Genomic DNA, 9860 nt, shown 5'->3' with positions numbered 1-9860 from the left:
GTGGTCTCCTGGATGACCTTCTAGACTCTCAGGGCTTCCAGGAACCACAGAGTGGCCACTCCCCTCTCTGCACCGTTAGGTCCCAGAGATAATAAAGTCTTAGGAACTCTGTGTCTCCAAGGAATGACAAGGGAAAGACCAAGCCTTTGGGGACAGGTCAGCAGAGCTGTGCTTATCGCAACAGCCTCTGAAGAACATCGTAACCAAAATGACACAGCGGCCACATAGCCAGAAAAATGGCCGCTTGCGAGTTGCATCTTCTAGACCCCTCTCCGATCCCGGGCCAGCCCTGTCTTGACATGGGACGCACCCAGAGGTCTGGGCAGGCATGGCCTGCTGGCTGCAGCAGTGACAGGGAGCTGGCGGGACCCCGGGGGAGGAGGCAGAGAGGTGGGGCTGGCTGTGGCCGGCGTCCCCGCAGCACAACCAGCCCCCTGCGCGCCCCTGCCGCCAACACCCAGAAGACACCATCCCTGCCCTCTGCACCCCTTTATCTGCATCCCGCCATCTGCTTTTGAAAACGTGAATTTCTGCTGGCTGCAGTGATTACAAGGGTGACTTCTATTGGCATTAAAGCAATCCAGTCTGGGGCGCCTGGGTGGCTCAGTTGCTTAAGTCTCCGACTCTTGGTTTCGGCTCAGGTCATGATCTCAAGGGTTGTGAGATCGAGTCCCGCGTTGGGCTCTGCACGGTGAGAGTGGCACCTGCTTGGGATTCTCTCTCTCCTTCGCTCTCTGTCCTTCACCTGCTCACTCTCTCTGTCTCCCTCAGAATAAATAAATACGTTTTAAAAACTCTGATCTAGGGCACCTGGGTGGCTCGGTCAGTTCAGCATCTGAGTCTTGATTTCAGCTCAGGTCAGGATCCTGGGGTCATGGGATAGAGCCCTGCGTCAGGCTCTCTGTGTTGACAGAGTGGAGCCTGCTTGGGATTCTCTGTCTCTGTCTCTATCTCTCTGTCTCTCTCTGCCCCTCATCTGTTCCTGCCCGTGCTCTCTCTCTCTCCCTCTAAAATTAGAATATATACAAATCTGATCTCACGTGTCTTTTGAAAAACCCTCTCAACAGCAAAAAGGCACGATTTCCTGGGCCTGAGGCTGTTGGGAAGGCATGTGAAGGTTCCCCGCGGGGACAGGGGTGATTCTGTGGCATCAGCGGGGCCGCAGTCCCGGGCAGAGCGGCAGAGAACCCCCCCCACCTCCCACCCACCCCACCCCCCACCCCACTGGCCCTCCGCCCGGGGCCGGTGCAGGTGTTGGCGGGTCTGGAGACTGTTTACAAATCGTTAATGAAGCGACTGTGCCTCTTTTCAGTGGCTCGCACTTTGAACTGTGCGGGTGACCCATTGCTCAATGACACGCAGCAGAGCGAAGCCCACAGCAGCCTCATTATGGGGCCGCACCCACACTGGCCGCCGCTATGAGGCCAGCCTGCGGAGGAGGCCCGGGAAGGCCGGGCCGCGGGCACTGGGAGCGTCGTGGCCCAGTTGCTAGGCACACGCGGCTGGCCTGGGAAATGTCCCCTCCCGCACCCTCGTTTTCTTCCTGGGCCATGAAAGGCCCTTTCAAAGCCCGGCGCTCGGAGCCACACAAGGAGTGAAGCCACCGCGTTCTCTGAATGAAAGAACCGTCTCTTGTTAATTCCTCTACGGTTTGTGTCAATTCTCAGCGCAGCGCCATTAGGATTCCGCGGGAAAGGCTCATGCATTAGGCGACACTGGGTCCCCTTTGTGCTCTCGACTCCGACTCTCTCCTGCCTCCGATAGAGAGTTTCAAAGCTTAAACAAAGTGGGGGCTCCTGCTGGGGACACAAGCTGCACCGGCCACTGAGGCCACCTTTGTGCTGAGGGGCCTCATTTGAATAAGCAGCATGTTGTCACTGGTGAGGGCAGATGGCTCCTGAGCTCCAAGGCGGCCGAAAGAGGGAGGAACAGAGCAGTTGATTCATCCCGTTCTTTCAGGGCGCCGAGACCTCTCTTGGACGGCCCACCTCCCGGGGACAGGCTCACACAGCCCAGGGGAGACGCGGGCCGCTGGTGACGCGACGCTGCGTGGGAGAAGACATTCGGGCGCCGTGTCCCCAGACGTGGCCGCTCTCCCCACGCGCGCCCTGGGCTTCTGGCGCGGCCGACGCAGGAAGGCACGTCGTGGGGCACTCGGGGGAAATCGCGGGGACGTGGGGAGACGGGGGCCCGGCCTGCACCCCCCTTGTGTGTTCAGCTGTGCAGGACTCCAGCCCGGCACCGTGGGCTGAACGAATGGTCGGGGAGATTTAGGACTGCACGTCAGTTGTCCCCCTCGAAAGCCTTATTTCAAGTCGTGTGATGTTCTCTCTTGCAGGCCAGCAGATACTTTTCTTTCCGAGGTCAGGAAGGTTTGCATCTTTGCCCTTGAGTCAAGAGATTGCAGGTGTCCCCGGGAGCTCCCCTGATTTGGAGAGAAAGAAGAGAAAGAGAGCACCCTGGGTCTGCACGCTAGGAGAATTCTGAATTTACAGGACGCTGTCCGCATGGCCGGGGGGCCTGCAGGGAGGGTCTCTGCGGTCTCTCGGCTCGGGGCCTGCCCCCTGCCCGGCCCACCTCTTTGACGGACCCGCACCTCTGCAGCCGGAAAGAGGGCAGCTCGTGAATCACCCCATATGTTGTATTTTTGGGGTGTATTCAAGTAGTTTAACGTAAGGGCTTCTGGGAAGCAAAAGTATTAACTAAATCATTGTGAGATGAGTGTCCGCACAAAGTTTTCCTGGCAAATTCTTAGAGACTAATTTACATTCCTTTCAACACAGAAAAAGGATCTCTTTGAGCTCCAATTTTTAAAGACTTTACTTTCGGGGTTTGGACAAGAAGGAGGGGTTCGTTTTAGAAAGTGCATTGATCATTCAGGAACGTTCTCAGAACTGTCTTCATCAAGAAAGAACGAAAAATTCAAGGAAAAAAAAAAAAACAATTACAAAGCTCTGAACCTGCTTTATAATTATGCAGACAATGCATGACTTTTATACTTGGGAAGACATCTTCCCTAACAAGTTCAAATTTATTTTGCAAATAAGTATGAAAGTAACCTTAACAGAAAGTCTGGGTAATCGGGAAAAATACGCCACAAAGACAGCATTCTGCGTTCCGGTAAAGCGGTTACGTATACAGTTTATTCCTGTAGACCAAGACGTGTTTAAGTACAATGCTCCTTAGACAGAATTCCTTTTTGAAATGTGGCCCTTCTGGTTCGAATGCTTACCTGTCCATCTCTATTTATTGCTACCGCGCGTGTGTGGTATTGAGATCCCGCCTTACAGTTTTCTTTCTTTCACTAAACGCAGTGCTGGGAGAAGCTCGAGGGCACAGGAAAAGAGGCTCCTTTGGCTTGCATTTTAGGAGAGGGCGTAAATCCCTTGTAATGTATTACTCGAATCAAACACTTGACATCGTTTAACGCGGGCCACGTTCTCCCAGCTTGTAAGTTAATACCTGGGTGTAAGGTCAGGTCTGTGCACACTTTGTAAAACAGACCACAGAACAGCAAACAGAGTCCAAAGTGTTCCCTGCTGTCAGTCTTGGCAATGAATACGGATGGCTCAGCCACGTCAGTCAGCCCCCGGCCTCATCAATCAGGCGGCGGAGGGAGCCCATCCGGGCTTTGGCACGGGCCCGCTGCCTTCCCAAGGGTGCAGGAGGGCCTTGGGACAAGGCTGGAGGGGACGGTTCTTCTGCGTTATGCGCATCCTGGATCAGATCATAAAGACCAGAGACCCGGATAAATTCGCAGTTCGCCGAAGGCTTTGCTCACGGGTGGGTGGGTTGGGATTCAGCCTCCGTCAACTATTGACTGACACAAAAACTGTAAATGCCAATCTGTATTATTTCATATAGGGTAAGATCTGGATTGAGGGTTTTATTACAGCCACCATGGCGGACATGCTCTTTCTTTTTCTTTCACGCAACAAATAATTCTGAATATATCAAATGTATACTAAGTTGAATTAGTACCAAATAGAATGGGAGCGTGAGGACGTGAACGAACGGACTAATAAAAAACGAGGATAGAGGCACCTGAGGGTTGAGTCGGTTAAGCGTCCAGCTCTTCATTTCTGCTCAGGTCACGATTGCATGGTTTTGAGATCGAGCCCTGCCTCTGGCTCTGTGCCATGCATGGGGCCTGCTTGGAGTTCTCTCTCTCCTTCTCCCTGTGCTCCTCCCTGACTCTCACTCTCTCTGTCTCTCTCTGAAAAAAAAAAAAAGAAAGAAAGAAAAGAAAAAAAAAAAGAATAAATGCAAGAAGAGGGAGACAACATGAAAACATTACTGGAAATGGGAATCCAAGGGTGAGTGGTATTCTAGTCCTTATTGATGGGCTGGCCACCCCCACAGGGGCAGGAATCCAAGCAGGGCAGACTTGCCATGGCTCCATGATGTCTGGGGCCCGAGCTGGGAGGACCCAAAAACCTCAGGGTGACTTGAAGGCTGGAGGTCTGAATCTGACTCTGTACCTGACCTCGCCCAGTGGTTGGGACTTCCTTCCAACATGGAGACCTTGGACTTCTCACCCTCAGGGCTCCATCACTGAGGTTGTTATTTTTTTTCCTAACTGGGCTCAAGTTGCATCCTCTTTTTTGACTGAAGCTTAGAGATCATGCAGCATCATTTTCCCAGTTAGAAGTAATGCCTGGGTTTGGATTTCAGGGCACCAGAATTACAGCTCCCCCAGTAGTGGGGGGAGGGGTGTCATGGCCAAGTTCTAGAAGCCTGGTAGGCGCAGGCGATCAAGGCACCAGGCCCCACTGAAGGCAGAGTGCAGAGGGTCTTGAAAAGTGGACCCATTTTTTTTTAAGTTTATTTATTTATCTTGACACAAAGCCCTAGTGGGGGAGGGGCAGAGAGAGAGGGAGAGAGAGCATCCCAAGAAGGCTGCATGCTGTCAACTTGGAGCCTGACACAGGTCTCAAACTTACAAACCGTGAGATCACGCCCTGAGCCAAACTCAAGTCAGATGCTCAACCAACCGAGTCCCCCGGGTGCCCCAAAGGCAAACCCACCTTTATCAGAAGTATCAGCACCCCCAGCCTCCTGTCTATGCATGTACATCAGGGACCAGCCTTCTCCACCCAGGCGGCACAGAGGAGGGCGCTCCCTGGGGTCATTGACTGGGATGGCACCGGTCATGATTCTAGAGGCAACAGGAGGTCAGAACTGTACCCAATAGCTGATTCGGCAGGAGTCTGCAACCCAGACCACGGGGATCCATGGACTCCTGTTCATCTACTGCCGACTGATCAGCTTTCCTTTCCCAAGAGACACTGACGATTTCTATCTGAGGAAATGAGTTGGGGTAGGAGAAAAGACACATAGATGTTGACATCTGGAGAGTCCTGGTGAAGCACATCCATCCATCCTCACCACCTCAAAACAGAACCACAGGGCCACAGACTCTTCTCCATCCAGAGCCTGGAAAGACTCTCTCACTTGCCTCTCAACGATGCATGGAGACCCAGGAAGCACCAGACATTTGGAGGAAGCCGGAGACCAGAACAGACAGAGATGAAAAGAGCACGAGGTGAACGAGGCCAGGGCAGGGAGGAGAAAACGGCCCCAGGGAGACTTGCATCCACTGACCAAGAACCAGATGCTGAGAAAGTAAACATTTAAGAAACAAGAGAATACTCTGGGAAATTAATATATGTAATGTATAAATATGTATATCTGTGAATTATATATAATCTACAAATATGTGTATGTTTATGTATAACATATGAATTATACATATGTATGTGGAATTTTTTCCAAAGGATGAGAAAACAAAATTGACAAACTCATATGTTAGAACAAGAAGACTAAGAGGTAGAAAATGGGAGCAAAAAGGATGAGAAAACTGAGGATCAGTCCACGAGTTCCACCATCAGACTAATCAAAGACAAAACAGACAAATGGAGGATAAGAAATAAGAAAATCGAAGAAATCACAGAATGGTTCCAGATTCCACATGGAGACCATGGATCACCCAGTATAAAGAATGACAAAAAAAATAAATAAATAAAAAAGAATGACAAATAAATAAATAAATAAATAAATAAATAATAAAAATAGAAACCCCTCCAGAGACACCCATTGTTATGGCATTTCAGAACTCTGAGAACAAAGAGAAGATTCTAGAGCATTCCAGGTGTGGAAGTCACGATCAGCAATGATCTTGGCAGGCTAAGAACGAGCCTGAGCAAGCGTCTGAGTAAAGTCCTTTCTTATCTACAATTCCAGCTCCACTAGACAAGGAGGGTGAAGGGAAATTAAAGACACCTTCAGGTACTTAAGATCTCTACATTTACTGAGACGCCCTCCTACAAAGGTACCTGGAGTGCTTGCTCTACAAAAACAAGTATGTGAATTGACAAAATGGAAAACCACGTTTCAGGAAATGGGACCCAATGTGGGAGGGAGGCAGAGACCACTCCAGAATCCCAGGATGGCGCGTGGAATGCGTCCAGGGAACAAACATTCCAGATTGGAGCAAGGAAATGGAGGGCCCCAGGGTCACGAAGGAGAAGTAGGATAATTTTTTAATGTGTTTTGAGAGGAGTTTGACAAATCTTAACAAAGTGGCACATATATGTATACATGCACACACATTTTCCTCACTTAAGATTGTTCATTTGTCTCCTTACTGAACCCCGCATAAAAGAGAACCAGAGTCCAGAGGAGCAATTTACAATCCGCTTCCCGAAATCAGCTGAAAACTGACGGGAGTTCAGTTCGGCCACTCCTAAATCTGGCTATATAAATTATTCACTATATCCTACTCCCTCCATTCACCACCTTTCAGGTAATTTTACCTGGCATTTTATTTTCAGAGAGTCTGAGCAACACTTACTGAGCACAGACCCTAAGTCTACATATCGGTTCCCTTCTCGTACAGATAAGACACGGAACCCAAAGAATTCAAGGATGGTGTGCCCACGTTCACACGGTTCCTAAGTGGCAAGATGGGAATTTGAATAGAACCCGCCTGACAAAAGTCTGAATTAACGCTCTTCTCCAAAATGCCTAAATGGATGTGGTGTAGACATGTGCAGAGACAGGATGTTAGAATAAAGCCTAGAAGAACAGAGGTAGTGTTTGGTCTTGCGGTCAGTTTGAGTGGCTGAGACATCCTTATTTTTTAAGACACATTATGATGCTTGCGTGTCGTGTTATCATTTCATTATCATGACTCATGGAGATGAGAGGGAAGTACATGCATTTCATTAGCTTTAAAGTGACAAAAATGCAGAGATATGAGAGGGAGAGAGAGATCCACACACAGAGAGAAAGAGGGAGATCCAGGTGTCAAAGCCAGTTTTCTCATTCTTACTCTATTCCAGATTTCTTTCCTTTGTGTCAGTTCACTTACATTTAACTTCGGCTGAGTTTAGAAAAAGGCTATGACCCGATATGCATCCAAACCATTGAGGAGTTGTCATTGTTAGAAGCAAATGTCATTCACACGGCGAAAGGGCTTCATGGGCTCTCCCTTCCTCCTCTTGTGGCCCTACGCCGTTTTCAACCCAGGTTTGTCAAAAGACCCTGAATTTTGGTCGTTTTTGTGACGGTGATTGTTTTTAGGAATTGCGGGGTTTCCTGCAATTTCAAAACTTCTCCGTGTAGTTTAAAAATAATATATATTATTTCTCCATCAGAGAAAACAAGACTAGAAGAATGTGAAAGCTGTCCTCCATAGGTTCTGTCACTTCCCCGTGTGATCAGCGCTCCGCCAGTCAACTCGGGTCGGCCATGTACAGCCCATCCCCAACCCCACAGCTCTTCCCCAACCTCTGGGAACCTCTGCCCCCCAACTGTGAGCACAGGGGAGGGAGTCCAGGTGGGTACCCACCTTTGACTCGGGGCTTCCCTCCCCCAGGAGACCCAACCAGCTCTCGCTGGAATCCTGAGAGCTGGTGGAGCCAACAGCCATCCTGTGGCCCCCTGGGGGCTGAGGAAGGGCCACCATCACGAAGGCAGAGCTGGAAATGAAGATGTGTGTGACCCTCACCTGTGTGGAACCAGGGGTAGGCTGGACTCACAGTTGGAGAGCTCTTAAATTCACACCCCTTTCCCTCTCCAACCAGACTGAGTGGGCAACGCCTTAGCAACTAAAAAACCATTACAACTGCTCAACACACAGACAAGGAAAATGCCCGTATGATGGAATCAGAAGCAGTGAAAGCTGAATTTAGGTTTTTGGTCCATCTGCACTCTTAGAGAGGAGCAGAGGCCTAAAGCTTTCTGAGAGTCTTCCAGAAAACTGAGCAGAGGTGAGTGCAGACTCACCCTGTGGTGCTACATCATCCCATGTTTGAATAAAAGGAAACCTTTTCCGGGGCGCCTGGGTGGCGCAGTCGGTTAAGCGTCCGACTTCAGCCAGGTCACGATCTTGCAGTCCGTGAGTTTGAGCCCCGCGTCGGGCTCTGGGCTGATGGCTCAGAGCCTGGAGCCTGTTTCCGATTCTGTGTCTCCCTCTCTCTCTGCCCCTCCCCCATTCATGCTCTGTCTCTCTCTGTCCCAAAAATAAAAATAAAACGTTGAAAAAAAAAATTAAAAAAAAAAAAAAAAAAAAAAAGGAAACCTTTCCCGTGGCTCCTGTCTCCTTTGGACGCAACTCGGTCCGTCTTTCAAGCTTCCTTGTGTTCCTGTACAAAACATGCCCCTGCCTCATCTCGTGAACCAGTTTCCCCCCACCTGGAATCAGCAGGGTTTCCAAGGATCCGTGCTGACTGTCCTGGGGCAGGATTGCCAGATCAAGTTCTGTTCCGTGCCTCTGCTCACCGCTGCCTGTTTGGTATAATGTGAGGACTTTTCCAGAGAACCAGAAGACAGGTACTTCTTCAGGTAAAGAACAGGAATTCATAAGAATGTTGCCAATTCAAATGTTGTATCACAGGACTTAACGTTTGGTCGCATACTTCTATTTCTTCTCTTTACTAAACATTCAATTTCCGTAGCACTGATAATATTACCTATCTGTTTTATTTCACAGCACGCACAACACACACACACACACACACACACACACACACACACACACACCAGTATGGTTATATAACCAACCTGTCATACAGTGAGAGTCATTAATTCCTTTTGTATCTCATTCTAAAATACTTGGGATATTACATTTTATGAGATGGGTATTGTCTCATTCTTAGTGGGATGCCTTTGATTTCCTTTAATTTAATAATATGTGTTAACGCTTCCTTACAGGGTTGTAAATTTGAGAAATTCATAAATTAATCTTATTAAACTGTCCAGATTTGTGTGTTTATGAAAGCATGTGGTTCACAGTGACAACCACTTACAGGGTCTTTCCAGAAAAAAATACTTAGTATTGTCAAGGAAATAAAATGACAATTATTGAAAAAGAATAGAAAAAAAATGATGCTGTATGAAATTTACAGTGCCAAGATGCCGTAATTGATCCTTCCCAGTACACTTTGGATAAGTGAATTATCCTCCTTAGATTAAAGAAAGAAGCCAGTACAAGGCTGGGATTTTTGGATGACTCAGTAGGATTTCCATTCTTTGCCGTAAGTATGTCCACTTGCCCACTGACCGCCTTCCAGCGTAGTGTGTGGGGAGAGGTGTGTGTTCTGAACTCTTTTACTTAACCTGCCCCAACAGGATCAGTCTCCAAATCAGACTGACTCGCCCCGTCCGGGGCTACTCGCCGGTCCTGGGGTATCAGACCCTTGCGGAACATCCAAATCCGCCAAGTACTATCACATGTGATCATAGGAACTCGTTCCTTAGGGATAAACGTTTTTGTTCTGATTCTCTCTTGAGTGAGTGGAAAATGTCTCTCAAATATTTAGAGATTTCAAGATCCCTGACCTTCGGGTAACAGGCAA

General features: G+C 48.9%; 1 long non-coding RNA gene across 2 annotated transcripts; it reads left to right on the top strand.

Moving 5' to 3' along the window:
- Positions 1–6160: 6160 nt before the first annotated feature.
- Positions 6161–8338, top strand: LOC123606989. 2 transcript variants are annotated; one of them, XR_006716619.1, is made up of 5 exons: positions 6161–6288; positions 6665–6805; positions 6899–7091; positions 7659–7745; positions 7880–8338. It is a non-coding gene; the product is annotated as an uncharacterized LOC123606989 (long non-coding RNA). The 2 variants fall into 2 exon arrangements; XR_006716610.1 differs by having other exon boundaries at positions 7659–8338.
- The last annotated feature ends 1522 nt before the right edge of the window (positions 8339–9860 follow it).

Source organism: Leopardus geoffroyi, chromosome A1 (assembly GCF_018350155.1).
Source record: "Leopardus geoffroyi isolate Oge1 chromosome A1, O.geoffroyi_Oge1_pat1.0, whole genome shotgun sequence".
In the NCBI taxonomy this organism is placed as follows: domain Eukaryota; kingdom Metazoa; phylum Chordata; class Mammalia; order Carnivora; family Felidae; genus Leopardus; species Leopardus geoffroyi.
The sequence above is the reverse complement of the archived record's forward strand: the minus strand, read 5'-3'. Positions and strand labels throughout refer to the sequence as shown.